This window comes from Pinus tabuliformis, chromosome 2_2, assembly GCF_031772625.1.
Source record: "Pinus tabuliformis cultivar Carrire ecotype Pingquan chromosome 2_2, CPIR1, whole genome shotgun sequence".
Classification (NCBI taxonomy): domain Eukaryota; kingdom Viridiplantae; phylum Streptophyta; class Pinopsida; order Pinales; family Pinaceae; genus Pinus; species Pinus tabuliformis.
The window spans coordinates 572,462,072-572,475,609 of NC_142300.1; the positions used below are offsets into that span (position 1 = coordinate 572,462,072).

Genomic DNA, 13,538 nt, shown 5'->3' on the forward strand with positions numbered 1-13,538 from the left:
TTATAAAAAGGATTGTAAAAACCTTAAGACAGTATGTTGTTTAGTCACCTTTTACAATCAATGAGAATAATCATAATCATCTCCTTCTTTTTTTACTCGAGTTTGATTTCATTTATATATTACAACATATTTCTAATGATGGAATAGTAAATCTATCCTAAGAATCAGAATATTCTCAGGATTTCTTATTTAAACTATAAAATCTCCATCATATTTCTGAGATAACAGATTGTATCCTTTCTTTGACTGTCCCATGCACATAGGCACAAATCCTTGATCAGCATGTCACGATTAGCCCAACGGTTCTTCCACAACTTGGTTTCTCTTCAGCAATTTTAAGGAGCAACAATCATCCATAAAATATTTCCTATACATCAATTAACCCAAATTGTGAATTAATGATGTCTTAAGTATTCAAATTGACTCATTGACAAGGTAGAATAACAAGATGTCATTAGTTAGTTTCTAGAACTTCTATTTTCCAAATTATTACAATATGAACTTAAAGAACTTGAAAAAATAATTATTAATTGAAGAAACAAAGGTAAGAAGTATATCAATTCCATGGCCCAACAGTTGGATACCAAGTTCATTAAGTCCATAGCCTTCAACCCCTAAACTGATGGCCAAACAGAGGTTTCCAACAAGATGATCATGCACATTCTATGCAAATACAACTTGAAGCATCCATGCACATGGGATGAAAGACTCCCCTATGTCCAACATAGTTACAATAGATCTATCCATAACTCAATTGGAAATAACCCCTTTCAGGTGGGATTGGGATTCCAACCTCTATGTCCCATCAATGTGGCCATACCATTTGCAACTACTTAGGCGGATTCGGATCATGTCCAGGCTAAAGATGATAGGGCTAAAAAATTCATTGATTGAATTCATCACATCTACCAGTATGTCCATGACATTTTGGACAAAACTAATGCTAATTACAAACAACATCATGATCAGCATTAGGTGCCACCCAAGTTCAAGGTTGGAAACAAAGTTTGGTCACATTTGTAGGAGCGCCTCACTAGGCCCCACCACAAACTTTTCCCACTCTAATATGGGTCGTAAACCATCACCAAGATTCTAGGGGACAATGCCTTCAATCTCAATATTCCACTATTCCTTGGCCTGCTCCTAGTGTTCAATGTGAACCATCTACAACCATATTTTCCTCCATTATTGGACACATGCGACATTATTGGGCAGCTAACACCAATAGAGATCAACCCCAGCTGCATAAAACATGCCACAATTGACTATATCATGGATACAAATATAAATAACACTCACTAGCAAAGGATCTAGCTATATCGAGTTGTCAAAGCAGGTCAACTGCTTCACTAGGGTAAGTGGTTCACTAAGGATCGGGCTCAACAGAAATTTCCTCACGTCATGGAGGATTTTCATGCAATGGGGACCTTTTCTTCCTAACATGGGGGACTAATCCAGGTGGATATTAGTGGCAACCCGCCAATTCCACCTAGACCTCAAGTCGGTTTCATATGTTTCCTTGATTATAGTATATTTTTTTCTGGTATGCTTGGTAGGACTACATCTTCATCATGTCCAACTTCTCAAATCATGGGGGATAGCACAAGATTTTAACCCAATATTTTCAATTCGATGATACTTCATTTCCATGGCCATTTCCAATTAAGCTACCCCAAGAGGACTTGATTATAGTATATTTACTATTATTAGATTTAAGAATTTTGTGATCCATATTGCAAATGAGAATGCCTTTTATATTAATCGCATCATTAGGATTTATTTGACATTTTGAACCAACTAATGTGGTTTGTCCTCAGGATAAAGGTGAAAAAACCAATCAATCATATAGAATAAATAGCAAGGATGCATCAGTGTCCAGAGTTAGCTGTTAGGAAATAGTTATTAATTAAAATAATATATGTTTAAAAACTAGTTGTTGGTAATTAGTTGTTATAGTTCTATATTGATAAAATAAAATAAACTAATTTTTAATAATATTATAAAATTAATTAAATAAATAATTTTTTAATGCAATGAACAAAATATTGGAATATTAGTAAGTTTAATGATTTTATGAATATAAAGTAGTTAATAATTTATTTTTTAATTAATATTAAGAACTTAAAGATATTAAAATAAGCCATTATTTTATTGAATATAATAAAATAACTATGGAAAAGAAAATCATAAATATTTGATACCTAATATCTATTTCCAAAAAATAAAATTAAAATTAAAAAATGAAAGAAAAATGAGGAATCAGGGGGTGACATCATGAGGAGAGGGTCGAAATCCATCTCTTACTTGATTTCCAACCATCATCATCTTGTTGATATTGATTTCATATTTCTCGATTCCAATCACCTCTCTAAGCTTCCTATGGTGGAAGTGATCGATGCTGGAAATGAATTTGGAATCCTGAATGTAGACATGGTTCTTGGATTTTTTCGCATGCTCAGCAAGACTGAACGAGCAGGAATGATTGTGCCTAATGTCAGCAACATCCTCCTGAGTTCTATGGTTTATGGAGTGACCAGTATCTCCAATGTAGGGGATCCCATGAGAACAAGGGATCAAGTATACCCCTTTAAGGTATTTAGGATCCATCGGGTCTTTAACACACTTAAGATAACTTCTAATGGTATTAAGGTTTTTGAAAAAAGTAGACACTCCATTCTTTTTAAAAATATGGGCAATCTAGTCAATGGTCCCTTTGATAAAGGGAAGTTTAACCTTAGGGATAAGATTATCATGAGCAGTCTTAACCCTTGATTATTCATAGGCTCTATGAAAATCCTTGAGCCCTTGATTTCTGCTATACCCATTATTTTCAAAAATTCTAAGAAGATGGGATTTTTCTTGCTCAAGGCGATTTTCATCAAAAATTCTCAAAGCATGGGTTGCAAGAGTGCTAAGGACCCAAATTTTTTTGCACAAGAAAATTATGTGAACTAGCATGAAGATATTGTTTCATTTTGGTTTTTTTTGTGAAAAACTAGTGAGACATGGAACCATCGTTCATTCTAGAGAGGTGGATGTCAAGGAAAGGAAGGCGACTGTCTACCTCAACCTTCATCATGAATTTGATGGAGTTCTATTGGGAATTAAGATGGTAGGGAAACAAATCTAATTTCTCATGACCATGGGGCCAGATGGTGCAAGTATCATTAACAAACCTCTTTCATATTTTAGGGTGAAATTGAGTTGAGGATAAGGCCTTGGTCTCAAAATCCTCCATGAATAAGTTAGTGGCTATAGGGGAAAGAGGGGAACCCATCGCCACCTCACAATTTTGTTCATATAGCTCACCTTGGAAGTTACTGAAGAAAGTAGTGGTGATCAAAGGCCAACTAATCTGATAGTGTCATTGTTAGTGATTTGATTTATGAAATCAATGGCCTCCTAAATAGGGATTTTGATATAAATGGAAACAACGTCAAACCTGACTAAAAAATCCCCTGGGTCTAGCCTAATATCTTTCCACTCTTTAATAAAAGAATTTGAGTCCTTAACAAAGGAATTAGTCTGACAAACAAGAGGTTTTAGCTTTTGAGCCAGGAATTTAGGCTCTATGACTCCTCAACTATTGATTTAGTGTTACTTATTTTTTCTCAAGGAAGCCTTTTTCGGTTTTTTGTTTCTATATGGTATCTATGTTCAATTAGAATGTATGGGATCTTTGACCTACATCGATATGGAAGTCTGGATATCTTGGTGTACAATCAACCAGTGCTCATTATGAATTTTGCGCACTACATTATATTGTTTATATTACATTAATGAAATATAATAGCTTACCAACAGGAAAAACAATTATGACTCGATGCTCTCTCTATACACCTATTCACACATTGCACATGTGGCCCCTTTATCATGTTGACCACTCTTAGATATAAATCTACACATACCTTGTACATTTAATCCCATATATCCCCCCCACACCCCCCCCACCATATCATATAATATATAACCCCATATATGTTCCCCTTGGGCTCATACCATACTATTGTCCTTCAAAAATATTTTTTGGCAATGCTTTGCAATTGAAGGTTTTACATCTGAAGAAGCCATGTAATATGGCTTTCTTATTTTCCTTCTATGTTATTTCCTAAAAATTCACCCAGCAAAAATTTGGAACCCCCTAATTTTTCCCCTAAAACTTTCATTGATGTGCCATAGGACCCAACATCCCCCTCTAATCAAACTAATAAAATGGACATTTTGAGAAAATTAGATATCCCATTAAACTCAAAATACTGTTTGGAAAATTAAAGACTGGTTCACTTTTTTCAATATGCATATTTCAAATTGTTTGAAGGTATGATAAATAAACCATGCATAATCACCATGTATTATTGAAAATTCATAAGTCATCCTTATGTTGAATTCAATGTCTAAAATATTCTAGAAATTTGATGGACATGACTAAATTCGATTAATTGAATTTTCTCATATCCATGAGATTTTTGGAATGTCCCAACATCTGAAATCAAGTTGCACTCATGCCAATTCATAATTAATTAAGCCATGCAAGTTTCTAAGTTTGCATAGTGAAATGGTGCATGCATTATTCCAAAATATCTTCCAACAATCACAAAAAAAATAATTCAAGTCTTGGGAACGTGAAAAATGTGTCCTTATTTACCAAGGTTCTCTTGGATGAGGTTTTTCATGTTATAAAAGAAAGCACTAATTCTGAAACAACTAAACTTGCAGAGTTCTACTTGTGTTCCACCTTTTTCAATATCCAAGGAGGTTATTATGAGCAGATATCCGGAGTCACGATGAGATCAACTCTCTTAATGATTGTCACTACTTTATACATTCAGTACTTTGCAATAAAATCCCTTGACTCATACCCTTTAAAACTAGCATGGTGGAAGAGATTTGTTGATGACACCAACATAAAATGGACTCTTGGTGGGGCAAAGCTTGAGGAAATTTTCAATCATCTTAACTCTATCTCTTTGGAAATTATCTTTACTATGGAGCTTGAAGAAAACAATAAAATTCCTTTTATTGATGTCCTTGTTATCAGAAAGGAGGATGGTACTTTGGGACATGAAGTCTTTAGGAAGAAAACCCACACTGAAATCTATCTTCATGGTGAATCTTACTATCATCCATCCCAAAAATTTGGTGTCCTTAACACTCTTGATGTTACGGCCCTTAGAATATCCAACTTTTATGACCTTAATGAATAAATTAAGCACTTAAACTCTGTATTTAAGAGTATAGGATACAAGGATAAGGATGTTAAGAAAGCTATAAAAAGAGTTGAAGGAAAGGTCCTCTCCAAGGGAACTCAATCTAATTCTGTTAAAGTATTCCTTCCATTCATTCAAGGAGTTAAAGATAAGATAGAAAATATTTTAGGGAAGAATGACATATTCACTCAGTTTACAACGTGTGGAATGATTATGCAAAGAATGAGGTTTGTGAAGGATAGGATCGATCAACAACAGCTTAAGGTATTTTATAAAATTGATTGTTCTTGTGGAAGAAGTTATATTAAAGAGACATGGTGATCACTAGAAAATATATTGAAAGAGAATAGAGCCGATATTAAGAATGAGATATCATGCACTTCAGCCCTTGCAAAACACTCCTCGACGACCAATCATCATGTATATCTAGAAAGTGCCAAAATTATCGCTAGGGAAGAACACTATCAAAAGAGGAAAATCAGAGATGTACTTGAGATTATGAAATATCCACACAATCTCAACAGGGATGGCAGGAGTGAGATTAGTGGAAATTGGCTTCCTCTTATCAGACGTATCAACTCTTCAAGGTATGCTTCCGAGGTATAGTATCTTGGGTATAACTTTATTTCCTTTCCTTATCTTCAATTTCTTAAATAAAATAAAAAATTTAGCTCCATCATTAGCATCATTCATATATATATATAAGCTTTAATATTTTAATTGATTTATTAGTTAGTTATTTATTTATTTTATTAATGAACAACATTAATTAATTAAATATTATCAATAATTATTTATTCATCATAATAATTATTTATTTATTACAATAGATAATAATTAATTATTCATAAATAAATAAATAAATTTATTATTATTATTATTATATTATTAAGACATTTATTTTTTTCGTGAAGATGGATCCCTTTTGGGATTCGAAACATCAACAGGATGTATATAATACTATGGATAGTCTAAACTATCATTTTTGAGTAATCTAAATAATAGACAAAATAGATTTTTGGTAGGAATTTGGCAATAATTTTAGTAAGATTATGATTTATTATTATTTAAAATTCACTTTGAATGTATAAATGGATTCATGACCCTAGACACCTCAACCATTTCAGATTAAAAATTTATACCTACAAGTTTTAAAAACATCTAAGGAATTTTGGACAAAATTGACCACAATAAAATATTTGGAAAATCTCATTTTGTCTTGTAGTTAAACTACACATTAAAATAATGATTCAAAAAAGCATATTTAAATTTAATTAATAAATATATAATATTGTTGTTTTGAGGCTTCTGTGATTTGTATTGTGTAGAATTTTCTTTCAGAATTATCGCATTCATTATTTTTAGAATCAACTTTTCGAGCCATCCACTGTGGCTCATCATCAGGATAGATCTATAAAAATATGAGCCACGGTGGATGGCTCAAAATGTCGATTCTAAAAATAATGAATTCAATAATTCCTGAAGAAAATTCTACACAAAATATATAATAATTCAAGTTTACCTAACCTATCTATTTATTTATCTATATGTCATCAATGATATTCATATTACCTTGAAAATTTAAATTAAAAAAAAATATAAAATATGTGAAAGGAAAATGATCCATATATATGTAATTATTTAAATTATAGAGAGATGTGAAATTTATATAAATATAATAATATCAAGAATTAACATATATTTTTATAACTTTGGATCTACCAAGTGTCCAAAGGAATCAAATTTCTAATGGCATAAATGTTTCCTCAAAATTTTCACTAAATTTGTTTTTGCATCTTGAGAGAGATTTGATCTCTCATGGAACTTTGTAGATCCATGGATCTATGAGAGTTATAATAAAATGACCCTTGTCATTAAATTGGCATTATCATTATTTTTAAAGCATGTTGACCAATTATGAACACACCAAGAACAAATTTCACTTAAAAGTTGTGAGCAAGGTTTTACTAACTAAATATGCTCTTTGAAAAATTAAGTTTACATTAATAATAATTAAGCATATAGATAAAATTTAATATTTAAAATAGGAAACCCTAATTATGTTCCTCTTAGATTAAAGAGTAATTGTATATGCTTGAAATAACTAATACTTAAAATAGACAATCCTAAATATATTCCTCGTAAATTAAACTATAATTATGTATGCTCTTAGGTTGAAATCACTTTTTGGCCTTAAGCATGTAGTAAAACAAGTTTTAAATAACTAAATTATCTTAAATAATATAAATGAACAAGTAAATGTAAAAGTATAAAGACTTAGTTGTTAATCTCTTACAAACCACCTCCAAATTAATTACATCATAACGCATTTCACTCTGGGAACAACTCCCCTCCTGTACACTTGTCATCACTCTGCTCCATTCGATCAAATCTTAGACGTTTGGATTATTCTGATACGCTGCTTTTATCAGTTGCACTCACCCCGACGATTGTTGCGGTTTCTCCTCGCTAGACATTTTATGTTTTCTTTTTGCACAACTATCATATTGCAGTCGGCTGCATTCATGGTGAGTCGTGTTGGTTGTATACAAAGTAGGCAGGTTGTTAATTTGAATTCTCATTAATATTGTTGTCTTTGAAGGTGCACGATTTTCTTCAAAGAGCACATACATCTTCGGAAAAGCAAATGTGCATATTAAGCTCATTTCTGGGGACTCTACTAGCACTGCTACTCCATTCTATGTAACTGTCATTTTCCAGACATTAGATCAGATTATATTGCATTTCTTGATTAAGTTTAATCAATGATTCAATTTATACTTAGTGATTGCATATGTCTTCCCAAGGCGATCAACATGACGAATTCAACTTTGAATTTTTGGGGAACACTTCTAGGGAGTCGAACGCTATGTAGACTAACGTTTATTCAGAAATGGTTTCCAACAGAGAACAACACCTTTTCTTATGGTTCGACCCAAATGCAGAATTTCATTCCTATTCCTTTCTCTGGAATCACCAGCAAGTTGTGTGAATATATATATATATATATATATATATATATATATATATATATATATATATATATATATATATATATATATATATATATGATAATTGCCATGCCTAGTTAGTCTTTGTACTGCAGTGTCTGATGAGCTGGTTGTTTGATTGATGGGAGCAGTTTCTTTGTGGATGATGTGCCTATACAGATATTTTCCAACAATGAGAAAAGAGGAGTCCCATATCCTCAAACTCAACCCATGGGCATATACTCCTCAATATGGAACTCAGACGATTGGGCTACTCAAAGTGGAATTTTCAAGACCAATTAGAGCCACACGCCTTTCATTTCCACATACAAAAATTTCAGCATTGATGTCTGTTAGTATTCCTCGAAAACGAACTGCTCTTCGTGGTGGGATCAACCTTCTTACACTTCTCTTGATGCAAAGCAGAGGCTGAAACTAAAATGGGTACATGAGAAATACATGACTTACGATTACTGCAAAGATTCAGTTAGATTTCCCACTCCTCCAGCAGAGTGTGAATGAAATTCCCTCTTTAAACTTGAGCTCTCATCAAGATCCCTTGATCATATGAGTGATCATTTCTTTGTTATTTCATGCATTCCCCTCAACTTTGATGGTAGATGGAAATCCCTTAACTGCAGTGGTACATTCATCATTTTGTAAAATTTGAAGGGATGGAAGTACCTCTCATTGTGGTGAGCCCCAGTATTGTAGCAATAATGCTACAACTCTTGGAACTCCCTTCTTTAATTTTATCAACCCGATAGTTCGTAACAAACTTGGAAGCGACGGTGCTGTATGCTCAAGTACTAGCTCTTGCCGCAGCTGTCACTTGGTCAGCTGGCACAAGTCAACTAGGAGCTTAAGCCAACTTCTATGAGCTGTTAGAAGAAGCTTTTTAACTGATGGACGAAAGCTAACTCAAAGCAAGCTAATCTACTTGCGGAAAGAAACTAAAAGCCAAAAAGAAACGCAAACCCTAGAAAACCCTAATTCTACCAACTAGTCCTACTGATGCAAAGGAAAGAATGAAAACTACGAAAAGAGATGCCATTACTTCTAGGAAGGTAAAATGCATGTGTCTAAGTTATCACTATCTGAAGAAAACATCTTTTTGTATTTTTGCTTAATTTGTTGAAATTATCATGCATGTGCTTCTAACTAGTTTTCCACTGTGCAGGGATGGATCAAGGGATGAAATTCTTTGGGAAAGGTTGGGATGGTACAGAGAGGGTCTAAGGGATCCCTAACATTCTTTCTGAGAGTTTCACAAAGTCTGGATGCCATGCAACCGTGTTTATGAACTTCCACAGGAAGTCTGTAGGGGTTTCTACAGGATGTTCTGTAATTCTTCTACAGGATGTTTCGAAATTGGATTTTTGAGGATGGGTGATTGATGGAAGATGCCTCGATGGTTGTGGAGGTAGGATGGGGGTCTGAAGTGACCCAGGAACTGATGGATGGAGTGGTGAGATGATATGTGGAAGGCTAATTTGGCTTTAAGGTAGTTGAGACAACAATGGAGAAGAAGGTAGGGTTATGTGGCAAAAGAGCAGATGGGAGATGAGGAAACAAACTTGGTGATGGAGGAGCTGATCAGGACGAGGCTCAGATGAATGAGGAGGTGATGAAGGTGCCCTACATAGTGTTTACCTGATCAAACCAACTACATATTGCATATACTCAAAATATCAAATGATCTATCTAACAATTTAATGAAATCAGTGAACAGCAACCTTATTCATGGCAAGAATCACATACAACATGTGAACAAAACATTATCAAAGAGATATAAACGTATGACTAACTACTACCAATCTATCCTACACATAAAAAGCTACTTTAACCAACAAAAACAACCAAAATAACAAAGCAAGATCTAAAGAGCAGATTTTATTTTAAGAACGCAGTGAACACACATAAAGATAAACAAGGGAGGTACTGGGCGCTTGAGATGGGCCCAACCCCAAGAGCTACAGCCTCCCAAGAGAGATTTAGAGCTGGTGCAAAGCTGGATTCATCTTTATTAATCAAGAATGAATAGTTACATCAAAACTGTCCACAAGAAGAACTTGCAAATGAGCTGAAAGCAAAGGTAATCTATTGCATCCAAATCGAATCATAAACTAGCTAACTATTGGCTACAAAATGACTAACCACTAGCTAACTATCTACTGGCTACACTAGCTAACCAAATTGACTAACTGAAATGAGGTCTTAAGCCCTCTTATTTATACAATTTGAGGACCCAACAGTCCTCCTAAAATTTAGGGACTTGGCTGCCCAAGACTTGTAGTTAACAACAGTCCTACTTGACTTGCTTGGCTGCCCTTGTGCTCATTGATTTGGTGGCCTTTGAACTCTAAGCTGATGGTGGAGAATTCGAGGTAAGGGCCCATAAATGAGGGGGACAGCTTCCTACAAATCCTCTAGCTTATTCTCCTACGAATTTGGCTGCCAAGTTCTCATTAAGACCTTCAATTTTGTCTCCAAGTGGACCAAAAAGGCTACACAAAGCACCCATTAGACTTGTTGGCATAATGACTAACCAAATTCACTCTATTAACATAAAAATAATAAAAAACATGCAATAAACCAATGAGAATGGTGGATTAAGTCAACTTAGGAGGTTGAGTGAGCCCAAATAATTGTCCATTTTTGGGGCTCATCATCACCCCCCTACTGAAAGTGTTGCTCATCCTCTGAGCAACCAATCTCTCTCCTCCTCTTTGATGGCCCTGGTGGCTTCTTTGGCTAACATCTCGGCCGATTCCTCCTTTGGCTTCCCTCTTTTCAAACTTCCTGTAGAAACAGTTCGCTGGCTTCCTGTAGAAACAGTCCTCTGTCTTCCTGTAGAAACAGACAGCACCACTGTATCCTGCTTGGCTGTGGGCGATTTTCCTTTCAGCTTGGCTATGGCAGCCTTCATCTTCTCCCCCTTTCTGCTCTTCTTCCTCACTGTTAGAAGGACTGATATCTTTGGCCAAAATTCTTCATTCATTTTTGTGGCACATTCACTTAATGACTGTAGAAGAAAATAGGAAATGCTTAACTTCTTTTATGGAGGTGAATCAATTCCATGTCTAAGTGCACACAACAACCTAAAATGATAACCATGGATAATGATGAATTATGAATTCCCTTGGCATGGTGAGAGTGCTTCCTTTCCTTATGCTTTGGTTAGAAAAGGAAATGTTGTTGATGGTTTCCCCTTGGACTCAAGGAAGAATTCCTGGGCTGTGTGATATTAATGAACAACAATTCCTTGGCTTCAAGACTTTTGCTGCCCAAATACTCGGCTGTCCGTGTGTTTCCTTTCTTCAATTTTGCCTCAAATTTTGTAAAAAAACTTTTTACGCTTCTCAGCTCTCTCATTACATCTAAAGCTGAAAACAACTCCAGAAGGAGCACTGCCAGACTTGCCCTTAGAATCTCTGATTGATTTTGCACTTGCAGTTGAGGAAAAAGTGGAATGAGCATCTTCCTCTAGCTTCATATTCACTTGCTTGGAAGGATTCACATTCTGGTCATGTAGATGTAGATCTTCAAAGAGCAAAGGATGGTAAGCAACTTGTGTATCCGGTTTCAGCATCTTGTCCTTTTTAGGAACTGAAGAAGATGGGGTACCTCTTGCACCCATATGCTTTTTCATGTCATTAGCTGCTACATCAATAGGTTGTACTCCTGTGGAAGCCCTTTGTCAGTTGCACGAGCAAATGGTTGTGGAACAGTATACTTCAACCTTGAAGTCTTGAACATTTCCTAATGCCAATCACCACACATGCCAACGATAGGTACCAAAATTGCAAGTTTGGACTGAATTCTACAACTTACTTTAGTCCATCTGTAATTTTCAGGCACCACTAATCTCAAATTTTTCAAATGACCTTGATACCTTGCAACAAGCTTTAAAATGCCATCACTTAAAGGATGTCCCATATCTATGTTTGAAAGAATAATCTTTGTCATCTATTGAAGTATATGATACAAAATCTCTGCGTCATCTGACCCTTTTGGAAAATATATTCCTGCTTTATTCATGGGTAAAAGTATAATTACTAGAAAAACTCAGCAGAAATTAATTACTTTCTTCCTGGTCATCTAGCAAAACTTTGACAACAAAATTGGCAGTCAATTGTTTCATTTATGGCTCTGCATGTGTTTCAAGGAAAATAAGAACTTTATGTCAACAATTTTTAGTTATAGACACTGCTGAATTCATTTCTGTTATCAACATTCTACTGCTCTGTTTTGAATTCATGATCATATTGCAGAGATGGCATCTTTCCTCAACAATTAATTCTCCCCATGTTCCATATTGGTCTAGGATAAATTCAAATTATTTTGAAGAAAATCTCATACAACTCCTAAGAGATGAAAGAACCTACCAAAGGTATTCTTACTCTTTGATTTCCATATCGTTCAATGAAGCAGGGGGCTTTCTCCAAGAAGGATTCAACTGAATCACTTCAAAATATACAGCTCTGTCCCATAATCAATTCCCTGGTGAAGACTCACCAATGAAGAAGCAGAACATTTCAAATCAGAAAATAATGTTCTATCTGGAAAAACTTCGTAATCTCGAGCTCTTTTCCTTGCTTTCATTCAAGTGCTTCTTGTGCTCAAGACTTCGCGCTCTATCCCTGTTTAGTCTGTCCAAACTCTGCCGCGGAGAAGCAATCCATTTGTTCCTGGGCTGTAGTTGTTTTGCAACAACCTTGACTTCATTTCTTCAAGCTTCAAACTGGATGAGCGGGAGAATTTTGAACAGGCCAAAAAAATCAGCGAAGGATGATAGGTTAACTGATTGTGGTAGAAGAGGATGCATCTTCAGTTGAACAGGTTGCAAGTGCGAGTTGAATATCAGTCCATGAATTTCAGCTGAGCGCTCATTAATTTCTGCGTGATTTTTGGTGGAGTGAGGTGGAAAAACGTGTGCTGGCCCATATGAACTGCTGTGCTATCATGAACTCTTCTATTTGTTAATTAATTGATGCCCTGTGCACTGAAGTTCAACAAATCTACCACTAACTGTGTTTTTCAAATTTTCCATGAATGACCATACACGTATGCTGCGTGATTTTTCCTTGAGCGCTAGGGAACTAGGTGTCTTGCTACATTCATGGCTTAATTTCACCATTCCATTCGTTCATGCAATGCTTAGACTAGATTCATGCAATAGATGAACAAGGTTTAGTCACGTACCTGAAGTCAAATGACTGCTTGTGAAGCTTTTTGCTGCTGCATGCTCATGTTCTGCTGCTGCATGCTTGGATCCTTTGGTTGCATGAGGGCTTGGCTGATGATTTTTGATTGCTTTTCCTTGTGCAGGTGTCCTTTG

At 35.1% G+C, this 13,538-nt stretch overlaps 1 pseudogene; it reads left to right on the top strand.

The window, feature by feature from the left end:
* The first annotated feature begins 5,733 nt into the window (after nt 1–5,733).
* On the top strand, nt 5,734–8,719 carry LOC149193960 (xyloglucan endotransglucosylase protein 6-like; annotated as a pseudogene).
* Nucleotides 8,720–13,538: the final 4,819 nt, after the last annotated feature.